We start from the raw sequence: 14,066 nt of genomic DNA, 5'->3' as shown, positions 1-14,066 counted from the left end.
CCACAATATAACGAACACCTTTACATAACAGAAACAAGCCCGCACAAACACAAGGGGGCTAATCAAACTTAAATAACACCAACCCCAAAACCCCAACAAGGAACAGGTGAAAACAATTAGACAAAACCAAACGAAAAGGGAAAAAGGATCGGTGGCAGCTAGTAGACCGGCGACGATGACCGCCGAGCGTCACCCAAATGGGAAGGGGAGCCACCTTTGGTGATATTCGTGACATCTCTGTCCCCAACGCACTAGACGACCAGTTCTTATAGCCTTCAGCCGTACACTTATCCTACTCCTCCTCTTTTCATCTGGTGATGTAGAGGTTAACCCAGGCCCTGTAGCCCCAAGTTCCACTCCTATTCCCCAGGCACTATCATTTGTTGACTTCTGTAACCGTAAAAGCCTTGGCTTCATGCATGTTAACATCAGAAGCCTCCTCCCTAAGTTTGTTTTATTCACTGCTTTAGCACACTCCGCCAACTGTGATGTCCTAGCCATGTCTGAATCCTGGCTTAAGGAAGGCCACCAAAAATTCGGAAATTTCCATCCACAACTACAACATTTTCCGCCAAGATAGAACTGCCAAAGGGGGGGGAGTTGCAATCTACTGCAGAGACAGCCTGCAGAGTCCTGTCATGATATCCAGGTGTGTGCCCAAACACTTTGAGCTTCTACTTTTAAAATCCACCTTTCCAGAAATAAGTCTCTCACTTTTGCCACTTGTTATAGATCCCCCTCAGCCCCCACCTGTGCCCTGGACACCATATGTGAATTAATTGTCCCCCATCTATCTTTAGAGTTTGTACTGTTAAGTGACCTAAACTGGGATATGCTTAACACCCCGGGCATCCTACGATCTAAGCTAGATGCCCTCAATCTCACACAAATTATCACGGAACCTACCAGGTACAACCCTAAATCTGTAAAAATGGGCACCCTAGAGGTCATCCTGACCTCTAAATACACCTCTGTATTCAACCAGTATCTCAGCGATCACTGCCTCATTGCCTGTGTTCCTAATAGGTCCGCGGTCAAACGACCACCCATCATCACTGTTAAACGCTCCCTAAAACACTTCAGCGAGCGGGCCTTTCTAATCGACCTGGCCTGGATATCCTAGAAGGTTGTTGACCTCATTCCGTCATTAGAGGATGCCTGGTTATTCTTTAAAAGTGCTTTCTTCACCATCTTAAATAAGCATGTCCCATTCAAAAAATGTAGTACTAAAAACAGATATAGCCCTTGGATCAATCCAGACCTGACTGCCATTGACCAGCACAAAAACATCCTGTGGCGTACTGCATTATCATCGAATAGCCCCCGTGATATGAAACTTTTCAGGAAAGTTTGGAACCAATATACACAGGCAGTTAGGAAAGCAAAGGCTAGCATTTTCAAACAGAAATTTGCATCCTGTAGCACAAACTCCAAAACGTTCTGGGACACTGTAAAGTCCATGGAGAATAAGAGCACCTCCTCCGAGCTGCCCACCGCACTGAGGTTAGGAAACACTGTCACCAACGATAAATCTATGATAATGTTTATGATAGCATTTTTCTAAGGCTGGCCATGCATTCCACCTGGCTGCCCCCACCCCGGTCAATAGCTCTGCACCCCAAACAGCAACTTGCCCAAGCCTCCCCATTTCTCCTTCACCCAAATCCAGATAGCTGATGTTCTGAAAGAGCTGCAAAATCTGGACCCCTACAAATCAGCTGGGCTAGACAATCTGGACCCTCTCTTTCTTAAAATATCTTCAGCCATGGTTGCAGTCCCTATTACTAGAATGTTCAATCTCTCTTTCGTGTCGTCTTAGATCCCTAAAGATTGGAAAGCTGCTGCGGTCATCCCCCTCTTCAAAGGGGGTGACACTCTAGAACCAAACTGCTACAGACCTATATCTATCCTACCCCTGCCTTTCTAAAGTCTTCGAAAGCCAAGTTAAAAAGCAGATCACCGACCGTTTCGAATCCCACCGTACCTCCTCCGCTATGCAATCTGGTGTCCGAGCTGGTCATGGGTGAACCTCAGCCATGCTCAAGGTCCTAAACAATATCATAACCGCCATTGATAAAAAACAATACTGTGCAGCCGTATTCATCGACCTGGCCAAGGCTTTCGACTGTCAATCACTGCATTATTATTGTCAGACTAAACAGCCTTGGTTTCTCAAATGACTGCCTCGCCTGGTTCACCAACTTCTTCTCTGATAGAGTTCAGTGTGTCAAATTGGAGGGCCTGTTGTCCGGACCTCTGGCAGTCTCTATGGGGGTGCCACAGGGTTCAATTCTCGGGTTGACTCTTTTCTCTGTATACATCAATGATGTCGCTCTTGCTAATGGTGATTCTCTGATCCACCTCTACGCAGATGACACCATTCTGTATACTTCTGGCCCTTCTTTGGACACTGTGTTAGCAAACGTCAAGACAAACTTCAATGTCATACAACACTCCTTCCGTGGCCTCCAACTGCTCTTAAATGCAAGTCAAACTAAACGCATGCTCTTCAACCGATCGCTCCCCGCACCCGCCCGCCGGTCTAGCATCACTACTGGACGGTTCTGACTTAGAATATGTGGACAACTACAAATACTTAGGTGTATGGTTAGACTGTAAACTCTTCTTCCAGACTCCCATTATGCATCTCCAATCCAAAATTACATCTGGAATCGGCTTCCTATTTCGCAACAAAGCATCCTTAAATCATGCTGCCAAACATACCCTCGTAAAACGGACTATCCTACCGATCTTCGACTTAGGCGATGTCATTTTCAAATTAGCCTTCAACCCTCTACTCAGCAAATTGGATGCAGTCTATCACAGTGCCATCTGTTTTGTCACCAAAGCCCCATATACTACCCACCACTGAGACCTGTATGCTCTCGATGGCTGGCCCTCGCTTCATATTCGTCGCCAAACCCAATGGCTCCAGGTCATCTATAAGTCTTCTGCCTTATCTCAGCTCACTTGTCACCATTGCAGCACCCACCCGTAGCACACGCTGCAGCAGGTATATTTCACTGGTCACCCCCAAAGCCAACTCCTCGTTTGGCCGCCTTTCCTTCCAGTTCTCTGCTGCCAATGACTGGAACGAATTGCAAAAATCACTGAAGCTGGAGACTTATATCTCCCTCACTAACTTTAAGCATCAGCTGTCAGAGTAGTTTACTGATCATTGCACCTGTACATAGCCCATATGTAAATAGCCCACCCAACTACCTCATCCCCGGAATTTTCTGGAAATGTTCCATGGGAAGTTAAGCCAGAATTTGGGGAATTTTGCTTCAATTCATCAAAAACGTTAGCATATAACAGTGAACCTTTTTTTGTGGGATACTCATAAGGCAATTCTAGGTTTGTGGCATAATTTGGTTAAACTATCCCCAAATCAATGGAATTGCAACCCTCTGCATGCACAGTGCATTCTTCCATTACATGTACAGCTGATTCTCAAGATCTTGCACACCAATGAGATGCTATTGAGCCCACACTACTACAGTGTCTGAGCCAAGGACTACATACTTTCTCGTATGGTGTGATGAATATATTTTATAGGACATACATGATTCTTTTGTTAACTATAAATAGTAGCCTACAGCAAAGTGTGTTTAAATAATTTCTAACTTGTTAACAATTTCTACTAGTTAGGTTTTGCTATCATGTGGGTTTTAGCTTGCTTGAGCCTGCAAACAGAGGAGTGTTAATTCACCTGTTTCCATACATGTTTCATTTTGAAACATTTATCTTACAAAGGAGTTGTTTAATATAACTGCTTAACTATTTATCTGTAAATGGAATTGTATTTTGTTTGTTTTACTCATTTTTTTCTAATCTTTACAGGAAAATGCAGCAGGCACTATCTGATGGGTAGAGACATTTCACTGCAGCTAATGTAGAAGGAAAAGCTGTGTACATTTACAAATACTGTGCCAAATCATATTTGAAGAATGCAACAAAGATGCAGAATCATCTGGCCAAGTGCATAAAGTTCCCTCAGCGTTCACAACAAGCAACCTCTGTAAAAAGAATCCCTCTATTTCTATTCAAGGTGAAAATGATGAATCAGACACCTTATCGATAGCAACAGCTCATGGTCTTCCTGGAATCAGAAGTTGTTTTTGACTCAATGGAGGAATGTAGTCAGAGAAATGCTGATGAATGTCTTGCTCAAGCTTTGTATGCCACTGGTTCACCCCTGATGCTCACAGGCAATGTGTATTGGAAGAGATTTCTGAATGTTCTTCGCCCAGCATACACCCCTCCAATCAGACATGCTTTATCTACTAATTTGCAGGATGCAGAGTTCAGCAGAGTTCAAGTGAAGGTCAAGCAAATCATAGAGAAAGGAGAATGTATTGCAATCATTTCTGATGGGTGGTCGAATGTTCGTGGGCAAGGAATAATTGACTACATCATCTCCACCCCTCAACCAGTATTCTACAAGAGCACAGACACAAGGGACAACAGACACACCGGTCTCTACATTGCAGATGAGCTGAAGGCAGTAGTTAATGACCTTGGACCACAGAAGGTATTTGCACTGGTGACAGACAATGCTGCGAACATGAAGGCTGCTTGGTCCAAAGTGGAGGAGTCCTACCCTCACCTAACACACCCACTGGCTGTGCTGCTCATGCATTGAATATGCTCCTCAATGACATCATGGCACTGAAAACAATGGATACACTCTACAAGAGAGCCAAAGAAATGGTTAGGTATGTGAAGGGTCACCAAGTTATTGCAGCAATCTATCTCACCAAGCAAAGTGAGAAGAATAAGAGCACCACATTGAAGCTGCCCAGCAACACCCGTTGGGGTGGTGTTGTCATCATGTTTGATAGTCTCCTGGAAGGGAAGGAGACTCTCCAAGAAATGGCCATATCGCAGTCTGCCGATATCGACAGCCCCATCAAGAGGATCCTCCTGGATTATGTATTTTGGGAGAGAGTGGTAAGCAGCCTGAAACTCCTGAAACCTATTGCAGTTGCCATTGCATGGATTGAGGGAGACAATGCCATCCTGTCTGATGTTCAGACTCTGCTTCCCGACGTAAGATAAGAAATCCGTACCGCCCTGCCCACTTTCCTGTTGCTCTAAGCAGAGGAAACTGCAGTTCTGAAATACATCAAAAAGTGTGAAGACTTCTGCCTGAAGCCCATACACGCTGCAGCGTACATGTTGGACTCCAAATATGCTGGCAAGAGAATCCTCTCTGGTTCAGAGATCGACACGGCCTATGGTGTCATCGCTACCGGGTCTCGCCACCTTGGATGAAGTTAACCCACTGTTCCTAGGCCGTCATTGAAAATAAGAATTTGTTCTTAACTGACTTGCCTAGTTAATTAAAGGTTAAAAAAATTAAACCGTCACGTATGAGCTCTCTCAGGTTTCCTGCGCCTCAGCGGAGGTGACTGGTCCGCTCCTGAACCACGGGACCGTCATTTTGGTCTGCGTCCTGGAGCCGCGAGTCGGGGAGCGGGTCCCTCTCCAGCCTGCTTGTGATGGCGCACACCTGTCACCATCGTTATGCGCACCTGCGACGAGACGGCCTACAGGGAGGAGGTGAGGGCCCTCGGAGTGTGGTGTCAGGAAAATAACCACACACTCAACGTCAACAAAACTAAGGAGATGATTGTGGACTTCAGGAAACAGCAGAGGGAACACCCCCCTATCCACATCGATGGAACAGTAGTGGAGAGGGTAGTAAGTTTTAAGTTCCTCGGCATACACATCACAGACAAACTGAATTGGTCCACTCACACAGACAGCATCGTGAAGAAGGCGCAGCAGCGCCTCTTCAACCTCAGGAGGCTGAAGAAATTCGGCTTGTCACCAAAAGCACTCACAAACTTCTACAGATGCACAATCGAGAGCATCCTGGCGGGCTGTATCACCGCCTGGTACGGCAACTGCACCGCCCACAACCGTAAGGCTCTCCAGAGGGTAGTGAGGTCTGCACAACGCATCACCGGGGGCAAACTACCTGCCCTCCAGGACACCTACACCACCCGATGTTACAGGAAGGCCAGAGAGATCATCAAGGACAACAACCACCCGAGCCACTGCCTGTTCACCCTGCTATCATCCAGAAGGCGAGGTCAGTACAGGTGCATCAAAGCTGGGACCGAGAGACTGAAAAACAGCTTCTATCTCAAGGCCATCAGACTGTTAAACAGCCACCACTAACATTGAGTGGCTGCTGCCAACACACTGACTCAACTCCAGCCACTTTAATAATGGGAATTGATGGGAAATTATGTAAAATATATCACTAGCCACTTTAAACAATGCTACCTAATATAATGTTTGCATACCCTACATTATTCATCTCATATGTATACGTATATACTGTACTCTATATCATCTACTGCATCCTTATGTAATACATGTATCACTAGCCACTTTAACTATGCCACTTTGTTCACATACTCATCTCATATGTATATACTGTACTCGATACCATCTACTGTATCTTGCCTATGCTGCTCTGTACCATCACTCATCCATATATCTTTATGTACATATTCTTTATCCCCTTACACTGTGTATAAGACAGTAGTTTTGGAATTGTTAGTTAGATTACTTGCTGGTTATTACTGCATTGTCGGAACTAGAAGCACAAGCATTTCGCTACACTCGCATTAACATCTGCTAACCATGTGTATGTGACAAATAAAATTTGATTTGATTTGCACGTCTCAGACTCACCTGGACTTAATCACCTCCCTGATTACCTTCCCTATATATGTCACTCCCTTTGATTCCTTCCCCAGACGTTATTGTTTCTGTTCCAGTGTCATGTCGGTGTGTTGTTTGTGTTTCTTGTTTTGTTTTGCTTCCCGACTCTCAGCGCACTCCTTACATCAACAGCTCGCAGATAGTATGGGTAGGCCTATAGCCTACATTATGAGATTATTGTGGACAAAATAATTGCATCCTGGCACGCATCGATGCTCATGTCACCAGAATAAGACCCTCGATATTTATTGGAAAGGATAATCAAGGTCATGCAGCTTGCACCTTCACCACCCTGTGAAGTTAATTTCATCTGTAGCCTAATAAACTGCATGGTTTCCAGACAAGTTGTAGTTGGAGGACCACACAACATGCCATGACTCAGAGCAGCGGTCTACCCTAAATCTTGTCATGAAAAATGTGGAAATTAAGCACGTTGAGACTAAACTGCTTGGTGTAACCCTGGATTGTAAACTGTCATGGTCAAAACATTGATGAAACAGTAGCTACAATGGGGAGAGGTCTGTCCGTAACAGCGCTGCTCTGCTTTCTTGACATTGCTGTCAACAAAACGAGTCCTCCAGGCCCTAGTTTTGTCACACCTGGACTACTGCCTAGTCATATGGTCAAGTGCAATAAAGAGGGACATAGGCAAATTACAGTTGACCCAGAACAGAGCAGCATGGCTGTCCCTAAAATGTACACGGAGAGCTAACATCAATGACATGTCAATTTCTCAGGGCTCAAAGTAGAGGAGTGATTGATTGCAGAGATGAATTGCATCACTACTTCCCTTTATCATAGGTATTGACATGTTGAAAGCACCAAGCTGTCTGTTCAAACATCTAGCACACAGCTCAGACACCCAAGCATACCCCACAAAACATACCACCAGAGGTCTCTTCACAGTCTCCAACAAATGCGGCCAAATATGTGATGAAAAAAAGCCTTTGCACGATTCCATGGTACAGGGTGTATAAGTTGATATATAAAACAATGCAAGATTGAAGACTTCGTGCTTTTCAGCTAAAATTATTATATAGAATTCTTGCCACCAACAAAATATTAAATATTTGGGGCATAAAATCATCGAAGCTCTGACGATTTTGTTGTGAGCATACAGAATCAATAGACCATTTATTTTGGTATTACCCTTAGGTAGCATGTTTCTGGTCTCAGGTTCAGGAATGACTGAAAATGCATAGCATTGATCTAAAATTGACCCTAGATGTCACGTTCTGACCTTTATTTCCTTTGTTTTGTCGTTATTTAGTATGGTCAGGGTGTGAGTTGGGTGGGCAGTCTATGTTTTTTTTCTATGATTTGGGGATTTCTATGTTTCAGTCTAGTATGGTTCTCAATCAGAGGCAGGTGTCATTAGTTGTCTCTGATTGAGAATCATACTTAGGTAGCCTGGGTTTCACTGTTTGTTTGTGGGTGTCTGTTTCCGTGTCTGTTCACCACACGGTACTGTTTTCGGTTATTCACGTTACGTTTATTGTTTTTGCATTTTAGTGTTCAGTTTGTCTTTAAAATAAACACCATGAACACTTACCACGCCGCATCAGATGAAGAGGAGGAAAACCATTACACTAGAAATAGAACTGTTCGGAGACAGGGTCAGTCAATTACTAATATACTAATACTCCTGGTAAAAGTATTTATCTTCAACTTGCAATCTGTGGATTCCATTCGATTAGATAGATTGAAATTGTACGTTAAACACCACAGCATAGTTAAAAGATATATGTTGGGTAAAAATCTGAAGAGTGTGGCCAGCATAGATAGGTGGGATGGGCTGAGGGAAGCTGAGGGTTGGGATGTGGAATTGGAGACAAGTGGGAGGGGAGTTGCTGTGCGGGAGATAGAATAATGGTCAAAGATAAAACATTATAAAAAGTATGTTTGAATGACACTGAGGGGCAGTGTTTTTACAGCTAATGCCAGTTTGCCTGAGGCTGACACCGTGCAGGTGTTTATACACATGCATATATGCACACTCTTGTTCAAATAAACGCATACAAGAACACACACACACACACATAATAGTGCCAGATATGCACACAAACATACAGTTGAAGTCGGAAGTTTACATACGCTTAGGTTGGAGTCATTAAAACTTGTTTTTCAACCACTCCACAAATTTCTTGTTGACAAACTATAGTTTTGGCAAGTTGTTTAGGACATCTACTTTGTGCATGACACAAGTCATTTTTCCAACAATTGTTTACAGACAGATTATTTCACTGTATCACAATTCCAGTGGGTCAGAAGTTTACAGACACTAAGTTGACTGTGCCTTTAAACAGCTTGGAAAATTCAAGAAAATGATGTCATGGCATTAGAAGCTTCTGATAGGCTAATTGACATCATTTGAGTTAATTGGAGGTGTACTTCTGGATGTATTTCTAGGCCTGCCTTCAAACTCAGTGCCTCTTTGCTTGACATCATGGGGAAATCTAAAGAAATCAGCCAAGACCTCAGTAAGAAAATTGTAGACTTGCACAAGTCTGGTTCATCCTTGGTAGCAATTTCCAAACGCCTGAAGGCACCACGTTCATCTATACAAACAATAATATGCAAGTATAAACACCATGGGACCACACAGCCATCATACTGCTCATGATAGGAGACGCGCTCTGTCTCCTAGAGATTAACGTAGGGAGGGCTTGGTCGGTAGGGGTGTCCTTGTCTCATCGCGCACCAGCGACTCCTGTGGCGGGCTGGGCGCAGTGTGCGCTAACCAAGGTGGCCAGGTGCACGGTGTTTCATCCGGCGCATTGGTGCGGCTGGCTTCCGGGTTGGATGTGTGCTGTGTTAAGAAGCAGTGCGGCTTGGTTGGGTTGTGTATCGGAGGACGCATGACTTTCAACCTTCGTCTCTCCCGAGCCCGTACGGGAGTTGTAGCGATGAGACAAGATAGTAGCTACTACAACAATTGGATACCACGAAATTGGGGAGAAAAAGGGGTAAAAAAAAAAATATATTTAAAGAAAGGAAGAAGTCACTGCTCCAAAACCGCCATAGAAAAGCCAGACTACGGTTTGCAACTGCACATGGGGACAAAGATCGTACTTTTTGGAGAAATGTCCTCTCATCTGATGAAACAAAAATATAACTGTTTGGCCATAATGACCATAGTTATGTTTGGAGGAAAATGGGGGAAGCTTGCAGGCCGAAGAACAACATCCCAACCATGAAGCACGGGGGTGGCAGCATCATGTTGTGGGGGTGCTTCGCTGCAGGAGTGACTGGTGCACTTCACAAAATAGATGTCTTCATGAGGAGGTAAATTATGTGGATATATTGAAGCAACATCTCAAGACATCAGTCAGGAAGTTCAAGCTTAGTCGCAAATGGGTCTTCCAAATGGACAATGACCCCAAGCATACTTCCAAAGTTATGGCAAAATGGCTTAAGGACAACAAAGTCAAGGTATGGGTATGGCCATCTGAAATAAATCATCCTCTCTACTATTATTCTGACATTTCACATTCTTAAATTAAAGTGGTGATCCTACCTGACCTAAGACAGGGAATTTTTACTGGGATTAAATGTCAGGAATTGTGAAAAACTGAGTTTAAATGTTTTTGGCCAAGGTGTATGTAAACTTCCGACTTCAACTGTATAGTTGGCATTGCTGTTATGATTTTAGTTGTCCTTGATTTCCTTTGTTTTTATTTTTTTGTTCATTGTTTTTATTTTTTTGCATTGTTTGCTGTTTCCTTTTTCTTCTTTTTTCTCTTTAGTTCATTCTCTTGGTTGTTGGTGCATTGGGGGGTTCTTGGGGGTGGGGAATGGAATTAATTGTATTTTATTTTTCTTCTCGGGGGGGGGGGGGGTCTGTGGGACGGGTCTTGAATGGTTGAGGGACAGCGGAACAGCTTTTGGGGAACTGTGGGGGGATCTTGGAGGGTTCGGGTTCACGTTTTTTGGCCTGGTGGGAGATCTGTCAACGTGCCCTTGAGCAGGGCATTGACCCTGGATGCTTCTGTGTATCGCTCTGAATGGGAGTCTGTTGGATGACTGGTAGTTGTGTAGTTGTTGAGCGGCTTCACTGCTAGTATATTGTATATTTCGGATATTCAATAAAAAAAAAATGTTAAAGTTTGCCGATGACACGACAGTGGTGGACCTGATCACCAATGATGCTGAGACAGCCTATAGGGAGGATGTCGGAGACCTGGCAGTCTGTTGCCAGGGCAACAACCTCTCACTCATCGTGGACAAGACAAAGGAGCTTATTGTGGACTACAGTAAGTGGAGAGCTATTCTCTCTGCTACTGCACAGCAAACGGCACTGGAGCATTAAGTCTGGGACCAAAAGGTTCCTGAACAGCTTTTACCCCCAAGCCAAAGGACTGCTAAATAGTTTGTCTGGGTAGCTACTTGGTTATCTCAATTTCCTCGTACTGGTACCCCATATATAAAGCCAAGCTATCATTGCTCATAATGTATTTACTCTTGTGTTACTATTTTTTACTATTATTATTATTATTATTATTAATGATGCCCACTGCCTTCTTTTGTTCTTCAGACACACAATTAATCAGGACCTGGTCACTGATTGATCCCACTTTTCCCCGCACAAGATTCACCTTCTTCGAGACCCCAAATGGGTCTCACAGATTACCATCCTTATCAAAAATTGTGTCAGAACATGAAACAAATCCTTGTCTGACATACACTTATCATCCCCTTCAGTTTTCAACACTTTCTTCTTTATCATTCCATTATTTGATACTACTGTTCTTCATTCTTCTTCTTCAATTCCACTCAACTCGTGTCTCGAAGTCTGATAGTCGAAATGGCGGCGAGTAGTGCGGAGGAAATGGAGAAGGTTGGAGAATCAACAGCTGTGCTGGAATGTGTATGGGTGTCAGTATGGGTGTCAGTTTTGATGATATGGAAGGGGAGGATGAGGGTCAAGGACCAGAATGGTCTGTAGTGGAAAGACATAGGAAGAAGAGATATCATGATACTGAAAGCAGTGGAGCGCATAGTAAAGAAAGTATATAGAAAGCCAAGGTAGGAAGCAAGAGTAATAAAGTTTTGGAGTGGAAAGTGGTGATGGTGTTTGATAAGACCACAGGGCCTCCTTTACACCCTATCCGACTAACCAACGTTGTAGAGAAAGAGATAGGTGAAGTCAAATTAGTTAATTGGAAATGGTAGATTGTTAATATGTTGTGTTAGCCAGGCTCAGCAAGGGAAGATTCTGCAAATGGAAAAGCTTAAAATGAAGAAGATTAAAAGTCGTTCTCTTATACTAGTGGAGTCATCACTGGGGTCCCAATATCCATTTCCATAGATAATATTAAAGAAAATGTGAATTGAGGCAGAGTTATTAAGGTTAAAAGGGTTGATCAGTAGGAAAGAGGGTCAAAGAAGTGAAAGCTTATCAGTGCTGCTGAAGTTTGAGTAGGTTTTGCCTGGAAAAGTACAGACATATTTATTTTAGTTTAAATTCCTGAGAATTTGTCCAATCCCCATTGCGGTGTTTTAAATGCCAAATAATGGGACATATAGTTGTTCAGTGTAAAGGAAAGGAAATATATGCCAAGTGTGGAGGTGGACATGATTACGGTGAATATGGGAGCAATGTGAAGGTTAAGTGTTGTAATTGTTGAGGGGAACATAGTGCAGCATTTGGTGGATGCCAGGTGCAGAGAGAGGCTAGAGAGGCTCACAGATATAGAATCAGTCAGTATGCAGAGGCTGTAAGATAGATAGGTGGAACTACAGTGTGGAATGATGGAGCTTCCATGGCGGCTCCTGTACTAAGTGGACCAAGTGTCGGGCTGGTGAATCTGCTGGTCCTGGCATGGTTTCGAGACCTTTTCAGCAATCTTGCACTCATTAATATGCTGTGTCAAAGGACACTTTGATAGTGAATGAAGTTAACTTCATAGCTTTCATTGGTAAGGTTATCAACACGACTTGGGTTGTGGAAATCAGAAATGCCAGGTTGAAGGTTATTGTGGATACGGCAAAATAGTTACTGGGGGTAACAGATGTTACTTTTGAAAAGGTTGCAGACATGCTGAATAATCCTAATTGTTTCAGCATGATATAGATTAAGTTTCATGGGTTGGGGGGCTTGGGAGGTTATTGTTTCACTTTGGACATCCACTTCCGCCATGCTCCTTCACCTTGTATGGTGTCTTATTTCCATTGTTAGAGTGGTAACTAATATCTTATAGGGTGTCCAATCAAAAATGCATTTTTTGACCAATTGTCTACATTGTGAATAATATTGAAGACATCAAAACTATGAAATAACACACATGGGGTCATGTAGTAACCAAAAAAGTTCAAAGTAGCCACCTTTTGCCTTGATGACAGCTTTGCATATCTTGGCATTCTCTCAACCAGCTTCATGATGTAGTCACCTGGAATACATTTGCAATAGTCTTGAAGGAGTTCCCACATATGCTGAGCACTTGTTGACTGCTTTTCCTTCACTCTGCGGTCCAACTCATCCCAAACCATCTCAATTGGGTTGAGGTCGGGTGATTGTGGAGGCCAGGTCATCCGATGCAGCACTCCATCACTCTCCTTCTAGGTCAAATAGCACTTACATAGCACTTACACAAATTATAGTCCACCTAAGCACAAACCAGATGGTATGGCGTATCACCGTAGAATGTTGTGGTAGCTATGCTGGTTAAGTGTGCCTTGAATTCTAAATAAATCACTGACAGTGTCACCAGCAAAGCACAATCCCTCCTCCATGCTTCACGATGGGAACCACACATGCAGAGATCATCCGTTCACCTAGTCTGCAGTTCACAAATAGACAGAGGTTGGAACCCAAAAAATCTAATTTGGACTCCGACCAAAGGACAGATTTCCACCAGTCTAATGTTCATTGCTCGTGTTTCTTGGCCTAAGCAAGTCTCTTCTTCTTACTGGTGTCCTTTAGTAGTGGTTTCTTTGCAGCAATTCAACCATTAAAACCTGATTCATGCAGTCTCCTCTGAACAGTTGATGTTGAGATGTGTCTGTTACTTGAACTCCGTGAAGCATTTATTTCTGAGGCTGGTAACTCTAAAGAACTTGTCCTCTGCAGCAAAGGTAACTCTGGGTCTTCCTTTCCTGTGGCGGTCCTCATGAGAGCCAGTTTCATCATAGCGCTTGATGGTTTTTGCAACTGCACTTGAAGAAAATGTATAGTTCTTGAAATTTTCCGGATTGACTGACCTTCATGTCTTAAAGTAATGATGGACTGTCATTTGTCTTTGCTTATTTGAGCTGTTCTTGCCATAATATTGACTTGGTATTTTACCAAATAGGCATATCTTCTGTATATCAACCCTACTTTATCA

The sequence above is a fragment of the Oncorhynchus mykiss genome, chromosome 30 (genome assembly GCF_013265735.2).
Source record: "Oncorhynchus mykiss isolate Arlee chromosome 30, USDA_OmykA_1.1, whole genome shotgun sequence".
In the NCBI taxonomy this organism is placed as follows: domain Eukaryota; kingdom Metazoa; phylum Chordata; class Actinopteri; order Salmoniformes; family Salmonidae; genus Oncorhynchus; species Oncorhynchus mykiss.
This window is presented reverse-complemented; position numbering follows the sequence as displayed.